This window comes from Silene latifolia, chromosome 6 (genome assembly GCF_048544455.1).
Source record: "Silene latifolia isolate original U9 population chromosome 6, ASM4854445v1, whole genome shotgun sequence".
NCBI lineage: Eukaryota > Viridiplantae > Streptophyta > Magnoliopsida > Caryophyllales > Caryophyllaceae > Silene > Silene latifolia.
In genome coordinates this window covers 3,076,302-3,086,411 of record NC_133531.1, presented here as the reverse complement: position 1 = coordinate 3,086,411, position 10,110 = coordinate 3,076,302, and the positions used below count along the sequence as shown (strand labels likewise).

General features: G+C 41.4%; 1 long non-coding RNA gene across 1 annotated transcript; it reads left to right on the top strand.

The window, feature by feature from the left end:
- The first annotated feature begins 5,551 nt into the window (after nucleotides 1-5,551).
- On the top strand, nucleotides 5,552-8,814 carry LOC141585979 (uncharacterized). Its single transcript, XR_012519451.1, has 3 exons — nucleotides 5,552-5,960; nucleotides 7,159-7,218; nucleotides 8,527-8,814. It is a non-coding gene; the product is annotated as an uncharacterized LOC141585979 (long non-coding RNA).
- Nucleotides 8,815-10,110: the final 1,296 nt, after the last annotated feature.

The following is a 10,110-nucleotide window of genomic DNA, read 5'->3' as shown; positions in this document are numbered from 1 at the left end:
AACCGTTCAAGTCAACTTTACACCTTTCATCGAAAAGCATAAAGCCCATCGACTACGAGTGATTAAAGATAAAGACTTGTACCCTATATCACTCGATTTGAATGACTCTCGTAATCCAATGGTATTTAGACGGATCCACAAACCATAGATCTTGAGTAAGGGGTGAGGGTACGTGTTGGGAAGCCCATAAGGACACCCAACCCCGCCCGTCAATAACGGCCTCTACTAAGTCAAGTGTCGGAGTTCAAACAAGGTCATAGCTACGTACGATGTATGATATGCAAACGTTGTTTTAACCCTATCATGTGACAACAATTTCTATGTCGTTTTAGATGCAACTAAACTAACTTTGTCAAAGTTGTAATTTAGCATGTGGGTTGATTAATCTAGCAACATTCAAGCGAAACACACAAGGCTTGATGGGGAATGGGGGAGCCGTTGGGATCTACCTATTACAAACCAGGCATTTCATGCCGACACAACAACAAATTAAAGATACAACTTGATCTAAATACAATTGCTACATACAACGCAATACATGACACCACACACGGCCGTTTGGCCTAGAAAACCGTGCACATGAGGGGTGGCCCACGGCTCACATGACCCACGGCCTTGGGTCACTCCTCGTAATGCGTGCTCGCGCTTAATCTCATCGAATTAGACATAGGGCTACGCACCAAAGCATGCATTAGCATAAACCGGGCCATGTTGCTTTAGACAACATGCGGTTTACTACGCTCCTACAAGCATTGGGGAACAACCGTCTAACCAAATAAGACTAAGGTTTTTTTGAAGAGGTTTTGACCCGTAAAAAAGAAAACTAACGCGAAAGATTACAACTCGATAAACAAACTATAAATTATAAGCTACAAAACAACAAAGAACAAATGATAAACAAGCGAGACAAAGAAAGACGTGGCCAACCCCACGGCCTAAAGCCACGGCCCCCAGACACGGCTACCCTAATTCCTAGGTCGGGTTCATTAGTTAGAAGGATTTGCAAAGCGATACGGGAGATACATTAGAAAACGATGATAAAAAAAAGTCGGAAAGCTTCGCTTAAAGTCGAATATTCTACACGGTCCAAAGGGGGGTTGAACTAGGTCAAGTTTGCAAATTAAGTTAACTCATCGAGTGTTAATAAGAAGGTGCTAATCACGCACTCTTATACTAGCGAGAAATTAGGTGAAAAGAAAGATGCGTTCAATTATTTACAGAATTGTTAGTTGATTTTTAAAGCTATGTCGATGCATCCTAATGTGTCTAATTAGGTTATTAAATTAATTTAATGTCATCTAAATACGTCATACGTTAACAATCAGAGGTTAAACTAACATACAACGGGTCCTAGGGTATGTCGATTTGGCCGAAACAATAAGGGGGTCGAAAGCGAAGAACGAAGTTAGACAAACGTTTTATTTATGCCCTACCTTGAACACGAGGATATGTAAATGAGACGGGGGTGTACGACCGACTGATGTAGCGGTTTCTTTTCCCATCTCAAGTCAACGCGGGTGTTCATGGTGGTACTTTAACTCATACTCGGACTAACTAGTTTCATAGTTAATTAGGACAAGCGATAAACAAACGAAAACAAACAAACAAAAAAAGACAATAAAAAAGAAGCATAAAACAAACGAAATAAAAGGGAAAAGAGGAGGATTTGATGCACCCTCAACCTACATGATCGTTGACACCGTCTTGGGTCGTAATCGATGGTAGATTTTATCTCGAGAGGCCGTCGTCGACGAAGAATAAAGCAAACACGCGTTTTGGAAACTTTCTGGACAGCGATTTTCAAACGATGATATCTCCCTCGTTTCACGACGAAAATTCGATTTGAAAGATGTTTTGAAAACTAGAAAGAGAGGAGAACAGGAATATTAAAGCAACCCCTGCTTGTTTTGGGTTATTGGGCACGAAAAACGAGCACAAACAGAACTGGACAGACAAGAATAAACCGCGAAAACAGAGTGTTATTTCACTCTGTTTTTCGAGGGATTTCGTGTACTCTCAAGGGCAATTTGGCTCGTAAATCTTTGTCTAATGTGTAGATGGATGTTATGTGGTTAATTAGGAACAAGAAAATCGAGTTTTTATGAAGGTTTGATGGAGGAACGAAAGGGTTTTCGAAGAGGACACACAAACAGTTCAGTTTGTGTGTCGGTTTTGTTTAGGGTTTTTGGGAGGCAATTAGGGTTTGTTTCTGAGGTTTAAAGCTTGTGGGTGATGGTAGGATGTATGGAGAACTTAGAGGAATGAATGTATGGTGAAGGGTGGGTATTTATAGGGAGTTAAAGTAGGGTAAAAGAGGGGGAGAGGCAGTCGGGCCTGTTGAGCATAGCTGCTGTCCAGCAGCTTTTGGGGGGTTTTCTAGGGTTCGTTTGGGGGTTTTTCTTGGTGATTAAGGTAAGGTAATATGGGTAGGATATTAGGGTATGGGTTAGGGTTAATGGGCACGGGTTTTGGTGGTATTTGGAGCGGGTTTGGGCTCGCGAATTGAGCTGCAAAACAGGGCATACGGGATTGGGTTGCGGGCTGCTTGTGAGGGGTTTGGGACGAGAATTTGGGCTGCTTGTGAGGGGGTTCGAACATGGGTTGATGGGTATTGGTCTAGGTGGGTTAATGTACTCGAGATTCGTGCCAATTCGTAAAGGAAACGGGCTCAAAAACCGAGCTAAAATCGAGCTCAAAAACAAGTGTTCAAAACGAGTTTTCTTCGCTTTTCAAATCGATTTTTCAAATCAATTAATAAATTGAAATAAATGACTTTTCAAATCAAATATACTCATAAAATGATTTTTCAAATCAAATATTTATTTTATTTTCAATAAAATAAACTTAAGAAAATAAATTCAAAATAAAGCTTTAATTTAAATATCATTTAAACTAAATGAATAATGAATTCACTTAAAAAACACATTAATTTTAAATATCATTTAAAATAACAAAATGAACTTACTAAAAACATTAATTTAAATATCATTTAAATTAACAGAATGAATTCACTAAAAACATTAATTTAAATATCATTTAAATTAATAAAATACTTCATCGACGGCGCCCATTCCACCTCGTAAAACGAGCTCCAAATAATGACAGTGACAACTAAAGAATACATGTGTCCTATCATCATCGGGTGTTTGTCGGGTTCTCTATAAATTCCAATATCGACGGATACGGGTATCTCTGAGCCCCACTTTGACTGAGGCTTGGACAAGGCGAAAGTCAAAGTATACCCCAGGTCCCTTTCGACCTGAGGATTCTTCGAGTCGTTTATAGTCCATTAGACTTGCGTATATAAGCTCGCCAGCCATAAGCAGAGATCATACCTGAAACTTCGTCGGGGATTAACTCTTCCTTCTGTTGCGTCGAATTATCTTCGTTGGTCATCGACCCATAAGTTGCATAAATGGTGGATTGAGCCTTATCCTTAGGCGCCTACGTATCCGTTTCTGACGGAATCAAACCCGCGTCGTAGTTCGGAATCTCGACACATGCCCAAAGTTTATCATCTGCTGGCATTTGTCCAAAATTCATCATCTGTTGACACTTGCCCAAAACTTATCATCTGCTGGCACTTGTCCGAATGGGACGGGACTTTCCAAAGAGGTTGCCGCCGCTTTCATCATTTGCTACGGAATTCTTCCATTTCATACTCTTGTATTGAATTGAATTCTGAGTGGATGTCATCCTTTACATCTTGATAATGGTCTCTCAAGCCAACGGCTTGAGCCCCACATTTGATAATGGCTCTAAAGTCGAAGACTTTAGAGCCCCCAGTTGAAGCATATCCTGCTATATTTGAAACACAGAAAATGTACGAGCAATAATCATCACATAAGCACATTTGGATCATCGATCTTGAAATTGGATCATTTGAAATACTGGGTCATCGACCCGAAAATTGAATTTGAAGTTTTTGAATGATTGGGTCATCGACCCGAATTTTTGAATTTGAAAATTTTGGTATGTTGGGCCATCGACCTACCTTTCATTGAATTTGAGGTTTTTTGAATTTTGAAAGATTGGATCATCGACCCGGAAAGATTCTACTAGTTGGATCATCTATCCACAATATGTAAAAAAGTTTTTGAAATGTCGGAATTTTGAACTTTTGAAATTGAACTTTAAAGTTTTTGAAATGTCGGAATTTTGAACTTTTGAAATTGAACTTTTGAAATTTTTTTTTTTTTGAAATCGAACCTTGATGGGTGAGCATGAAATACGACTCAGACACTTTGTATGACCGGTAAACCACGTGGGCGTAGCCCGCTACCGTAAAACAAAAAAGGAAAATAAAACCGTAAGTGTGCACGGGTTTTAATTCGATTATTGACTTGTTGGGGGTAGAAATGTAAATTGGCCGTTCTGGCGCCAAAAGATGACAAATGGGAATCACAAGGTCGTCGACTTGGGATGTAGATATCGTATGTCATGGGCGTGCTCCCAAGGGCACATGGGAATCAAGATCACTTGGCATTGACAAGGTGGATTAAACTCACGGAGCAACAACGTTAGCTTCGCCTAGACACTAAACACAGACTGATTTTATGAAAGCACTTAGACATCACACATCACTCTTGTTTTGGAACATTCTGTCACTCTTCTCCTCGCCTCCTTTCTTTTCAGCGAGTTTTCATCATTTCTTGCCACCGCCTTCTTTCTTTTCAGCGGGCTTTTACTATTTTTCTTCCACACCTTCTTTCTTTTCAGCGGGTTTTTCATATTTTTCTTCCACGCCTTCTTTCTTTTCAGCGGGTTTTTCCTATTTTCTGTTCCCAACACAAACTCACATCTATATGACTCAGCATCTTTGCCTAAATTGTTAAATAAAGCTCATTCCGAGACTTGACATTATTCACCCGAACCTATATCCTTATCCTAGCCTACATCGAGTGCTAAGACTGACTCAAACAAAGGTGGCTTCATTTGGACTTGGTTAAGACCCGTAAGAAACCGACAAGATAACAACTTGGATGATGGATGGATTGAATCCCTTATTCTGAAGGACTGCCTACGTATTCGCGTGGAGCGAAATCAAATCCGACGTAGTTCGATCAAGGTGCATAAACATGGCATTTTGATTGTGTGTACACACTCGAAGGTTTCACCTAAGGTATCATGTCGTATCCCATTCTAGCCTGTAAGGTACCGTTAAATCCCGTGTTTGGAGTTAGGTGTAAAAGACTTGGATTTTTTGGGATGTGGAGCTTGGTAATAACAAGTTGGAATGGTTAACCATCATTCTGAAGGTTTGTTTTGTGGTGCTAAGGCCAAGGGCTATGGCTGCTGATGTGGTTGGAATGGGTGTCTCGGGTTTGATGAACCACGAGTGCAAATGGGTTGAAAAATGATGTGGGTTCAAATTTCCATGTCTGGACCCTAAAGGTTGGGTGTAACAACTGTAATACCCTGACTTTTAATAATTATTATAAGCCGACCGTGTTATGTCGCGAAATAATATAATATTATAATATAATAAATAACAAACTATAATCACAAGACGGTAAATTTAATCATGAAAGTAGGTACATATTTATGTTAGTCAGTGTCGGGATAATACGGAAGTATACTCGTAAGTTTACGTTTCACATAAGATAATTAAATATAGGATTCGGGTATTGGTTAAACACAAATAAGAAACCAATCGGTCCCAAAATAATTATGGGAACCGTTGTTTGAGACAAACATAAAGCATGTTTGTTTATTTTTTTAGAGGACCTATGCTGCCCATACTCCACGCCTACATCAACCCCCATACAAGCCATACTCCCTTGTCCTTATTCTTCCTTATTAAACCGTCAACCATACCCATTTCCTTCCATTATTACACACCCTACTGTGCAAGTGAGAAAGAGAGAGAGTGTGTGGCTGTTGACGGTGCAGCAGGGACGAGCAGAGGACTTTTGTCGACGACCTAGGGTGGCCGTGGTGGCCGTTGTGGTGGCAGGAAGGTAGTGAAACAATCTCCATCCTCTGTTTTTATATTAATGTCGGATTTTGTTTGTTTGTGTCGTATCTTATATTGTCGTCTATGGTAGCTTTTGATAGAGTATAAGGGTAGTGTGGTGAGGGACGGTTGTCATAGTGGTTGTTGGGGTTGTGATGAGTGGTAGTAGTGGCTGTAATAGGCGGCAGCGATGGGAAGGGTAGCAACAGGTTAGTTACGTTTTTTTTTCAGACGGGTTTAGGTGTTTAGTTTTGGGGTGGAGCCACCGTGGACTCGGGGGAGGTCGAAATGGTGGCTCCATGTTGTCGGGGTTCGTGGGCTGGTGGCGACCACGTCTGTGGTGGTTGGCAAGGGGATGGGTGTTGGATGCGGTGGTGGTATGGCGAGAAGCAGGAGTGTTTGGTGAGTCGTGGTGGTGAACCAGGTTATTTGGTGGCGCTGGTTTGACTCGCCGGCGGGAGTCGACCCCAGTGGGGGTGGTTGTGGGTGGCCGTGTGGAAGTGGGGAACATGGTTGGTGGTAGTCGTGGTGGTGTGAGTGGCGTGTGGTAAGGGTGAGGGCGTGTAAGGGGACGAGGTTGATGACGGAGCATTTGGTTTCGAAGCGGGTTTTGTCAACACGAGATTAATAATTAGAATTCGTTGATATATCGTATTAATTAATTAATCAATTTAACTTCCGAGTTATTTAAATAATTGGAGACGGGTGTTTGAGTTGTTAAGTTCGATTCGGGTTTCTTAATCGTTTAATTCGTTTGAATCTTTTAATTAACATGTTAGTTATTTAATTCAATTCCCGAGTCACTTAAATAATTATTTAATTTAATATCCGAGTCATTTAATAATTGAGTTAAGTTAATTCTCGAGTTATTTAATATAATTAAAGTCGGGATTGTTCGAGTTGTTCAAGTGTTGATTCGTTTCACCATATAATTCATTTAAACCTTTAATTATCGTTTTGGTTTGAGTTCCGAGTTATTTAAAATAAAATAATAATTAATAATGAGTAATTAATTAAAGACGGATTTTGAGTCGGGTTTGTTAAAAGAGAAAAGTTTCTATTTTGGGCAAGGCTACTACTTCGGGGAAGTTTCTATTTTAGGAAACTTCCCACTTTTAGAAAGTCACTATATTTGGTATCATTGCTATTTCAGAATGGGGGATAATTGAAGGAATAATAATTAATAAATATTATATGTTTAGGTGACGGTTTTCGCGTGGAGTATTTTTAGCAGCTGTTGGATTGTCATTCTGCAATTTGAGGTAGGGGAATAGACTGGGTTTATCTTCCACTTAAATACTGAATCGAATTCTTGAACTGTCTTGGGAATTGCAGGTGGTATCGTTTATTATATTAATTTTGTTATGTTATGCATATCCGATTATGTGGTGATATAAGACAGCGTGGAAATTGTTCGTGTCCGTGATATAGGTCTGTGATACGGGACGAAAATTGTTCAGGGTCTGTGATATAGGGTCTGTGATATGGAACGGAAATTATTCAGGGTCTGTGATGTAGGGTCTGTGATATGGAACAGAGACTATTCAGGGTCTGTGATACGGTATGGAGATTATGCAGGGTCTGTGATTTGGAGAGGTGGGGGATGTGACGAATTGGAAATGGAGTTATGCATTTTTGTTGTTGTACTTATTCTGTTTCCCTACTCAACTTCGTAGTTGACCCCGTGTATTCGTGAACGCCTGTGATGAACCAAATTATTGGGAGCGATTGACAGTACTTGAGACCATGGATGCTGGATGGGAAGAGAGGGCTTGGATCCGGACCAGACTAGAGTCTAGATCACTTTAGTAGTTTCATTTCATGTTTTCAGACATTCACTTTATTTTCCGAGGCAAACTTTAGTTCTGTTGTATTGACATTACCTTTGTTTAATAAAGTACTGCGCTTCTTTCCCTTTGTTATCTACTACCTCGGGAAACCGAGTTGGTAACAGTCCGTTTTATTGGAGAATGTCTTGTCTAGGACTTCTTTAATAAACCGGGGTGTTACAAGTGGTATCAGAGCGAACGATCCTCAGGCCTAAACAAATGAATCCAATGAACATAGGAAGAGTCTAAATAAAATGAACCCCCGGGATAGGACTGTTAGGAGCACACTTAAGGTAAGGGATGAGTTAGGGGCCCCCTCACACCGAACCTTTTTGGCCCTCTCAGTTTTACCCGGGTACCCCGAGTGCATACGAGAGAAAGGGTAGAATAGGAAGAGATGGGAATTTTGGAGGTGATAAAGGAGTTATTAAGATTCCTTGGATGTCAACGATATTAATATGGAAACCGAGGGTTGTGAAAGAATGCTTAATATGCCTAACAATTAATTATGATATATGACGGTGTTGTGACTAGTGAAATTATGAGATTCCTTATATTGTGTAAGTATAGTATCCTGTCTAGTGATATGCGGTTATGTGATCCCTGAACCATGTTTATATGTAGGTTGTAGTGAGAATAGTTGCGCATATTTATAAAGGGATGATTATTATGATTTGGGGCATATAGCCTAATCTAGATCGGCACTCTTAATCAGTGAGATTTACTGATTTCCTTTAATAGTATAGAATGCCTCGAGCAAGGAGTGGACCGGCAGTTGACATCACACAAGAGGAGCTAGATCTGTTGCTAGCCGAGAATGCAGCCTTAAAAGCCAAGCGTATGGATTCCGCTAAGATGAGCACGTTTATTGCGAGGCACAACCCTACCCAATTCACTGGGGATGGAGAGCCTCACTTGCTGGGAGAATGGTGCCGGGAGTTCAGTAATTTGTTCGAGCTTATAGCTTGTCCGGAGGAATTACAAGTCGATCAAGCTGCCCATTACCTCCGGGGTATGGCTGGAGATTGGTGGTCTGCAAACAAAATGTCTATTCGTGAGTCTGCAGTCGAGCATGGGAGTGAGTATGTAGAGTGGGATGTGTTCCAGAGGATCTTACATAATATCTTCCTTCCAGAATTTCAGAAGGACAAGCTGAGAGAGGAATTTGACATCTTCAAAATGGCAGAGGATATGACAGTGGAAGAATATTATAAGCAATTTACCCAGTTAGCTAAACATGCAGGAGAAATGGGCTTCGATGAAGCAATGTTAGCTATGAAGTTTGAGAGGGGACTGACAATTGGCATCAAGAAAAGACTCATATCCGCTCCGCCTACCACAGTCCGTAACATCTACCTGAGGGCTGGGGCGGCGGAGAGGCTTGCTGAGATGATTAAAGATGAGAAGAAGACCAAGGCCGAAAAGAGGAAAGCTGAAAGTGAGAACGCAGGGTCGAAGAAGCAGAACTCCAACAGGTACAGTGGGTACTTCACCAGCAATGCATCGGGAAGTAACCGCAATCAGGGTGGCTACAAGAGTGGTAGAACGGGGTCCGGTACCGTTGGGTTAGTTTGCTATGGTTGTGGAAAGATAGGGCACAAGCAGGCAGTATGCCGATCGTCTGGTGGGAATCAGTCCAGAGGGTACCACACATCTACCTCTGGATACAGTGGTTCGCGCATGCATGCATCTGGAGGTAGTGGATACCGTGCTCCCATGTCAGGCTATGGAGGTGGTATGAGGTCTGGGGCTAGCAGTAATTACCAGCGAAGCTACAACAATTACGTAACCGTGCTCGGCGAGTCGAGTCGATGAAGTGGAAATAATCAAAAGACCGAAATCGAAGGGAACCAAAGGTGGGGGGGTGGCTACTACCAGCCAGAGTGGAGCTAAGTCCAGTGGCAAACTTTATGCCATGGGGAAGCAGGCAGCTAAAGATGATGCTCACGTGGTGACTGGTACATTTCTTGTGAACTCGGAACCTACCTTTGTGCTTTTTGATTCCGGAGCTACCCACTCCTTTGTGTCTAGAGAGCATGCTAGGACGTTGAATCTTGAAATTTTTGATTTGATTATGGATTCCGTGACTATACCTTCTGGAGAGTCTGTGTCCTGTAGTAGAGTCTATAGGAGTGTGCCAATTAAGATCGGGGAGGTTGTCTTTCATTGTGACCTGATTGAGTTTCCCTTGGGAGGATTTGAGGTGATTCTGGGAATGGATTGGTTGGGGAAATATAGAGCTTTTATCGACTGTCACCAGAAGAAGATTTCCTTAAGGGGACCTAAGGGAGTGAGGGTGTCTTACAAGGGATACTTGGTAAAACC